Source organism: Egretta garzetta, unplaced genomic scaffold (assembly GCF_000687185.1).
Source record: "Egretta garzetta isolate BGI_Z169 unplaced genomic scaffold, ASM68718v1 scaffold296, whole genome shotgun sequence".
NCBI classification, from domain to species: domain Eukaryota; kingdom Metazoa; phylum Chordata; class Aves; order Pelecaniformes; family Ardeidae; genus Egretta; species Egretta garzetta.
This window is the reverse complement of record NW_009259988.1, coordinates 295,645-297,179: the sequence shown is the minus strand read 5'-3', so window position 1 is coordinate 297,179 and position 1,535 is coordinate 295,645.

Below are 1,535 nucleotides of genomic sequence, written 5' to 3'. Positions count from 1 at the left end.
GTTGGGCGGCGGGGGGTCAGAGGCAGCAGGAGATGGGGTGGGGGTGGCCGGGTGTGTTGGGGAGGGTCTGGAATCGGGGGTTCCCTCTTTACCCAAGTGCTGATGAGCAGTACCAGCTCTCGGGCACACTCGGTAACTCTTAGGTTATACCATGCTCTGGTATTTCAGTTCCGATCAGGAAAATCAGCGCCTCCATCCATCTGCCAGCACAGATCTGGCGGGGTCTAGGTGGACCCCAGGCCCTTGGCACAGCCCTTGCCTGTCCTCACGCCGTCCTGGCTTTGAAGCAGTGTTAATGCTGTAGCTAGGAAACTGAGGCACAGGGAGGTCTAGGACCCAGGTCTTTTAGTATTCAGGCACTCAAGTCCTTTGAGTTCAAGGACTCAAAACAGGAGTCCCTGCACCATTGCAGAAGGACGAAACTGCCCGTCTGTCCTTTGGCCCCTCCCTGGCGCCTGCCTCGTGCCCAGCCTGGCTTCCCTGGCACCCTCCACAGGGAGCGGGTGGGAAAGCTCTCCTGGAGAAATGCACTTTGCAGGTTGGGCTGTTACCGTGCACAATGGAAATCTGGCGGCTGCATCCGCTGCTTAAGAGCCTTCCCCTTGTGCAATAACCTCTCATTATTTTTTAATGTTGTTGTAACTTTATGGCTTAATCAGTATTTGCAATTTGTTAGTAGTCCAAGCTGCAATAAAATTGTTTTCCAGGTACTGAAACATCCTATCAAGGTTTGTAAAGCAGTGGTTCTTAGTTTATCACACTCATAAAAAGCACTGGCAACTTGACAGATATAATAACTTTTTTTATCAAGTGTCTAATTTGAGAGGAAATTAAGCCATACATTACATGCCGATCTGAGCTGGAATTGGAAAAAGACCCAGCCACCCCTCTCCCCACCCCAGCGAGTTTCCTTTCTCATCCCAGCCTCTTCTGTACGGAAAAGACTATTTAAAGCTGGCCGTGCTTCTGCATTTGCTCTGCAGTATCCTCAGACTGCGTGTGTATTTTTACAGGGCACTGCACACTTAATAAAAAATTATTTATGTGGCCTGCATTGATGTCACAGCAGTGAAACAATACCTCTGCTTTACTGCAGCCGAGCGGTGATTTATACGGGTGCCTGGAAAAGCTTCCTCGAAATGCAGTGCAGATGCTCCAGGCCACTGTAACAGCCACTATATCCAGTTTACTTACGGGCCAAGATTTTTAAATCAGGGAGGTGATTCTGGGTGCTTCCATTTACAGCATCCATCTCAGGGTGCCCAGAGGGGCTGGAACTTTACTGGCACGAGAAAAGCTGGTCCTTTTCAGGCCTTTGAGTAATTGCATTTTTGTCCTCAACATTTTGGTCAGTCTATGATCGCACCCCCGCGATCCCAAATACAGCTGCTGAAAAGAGCGTTAGCGAATTGAGTGGTGTCTGCTTTGTAATTGCCCCAAAAGGCCCTTCCTCGGCGAGGCTCGTCGTGTTGCCGGGCTGCCTTCCGCTCTGTGCTTCGGAACGGGCCCCCGGCCCCCCCGGCTCCCCCCGCCCC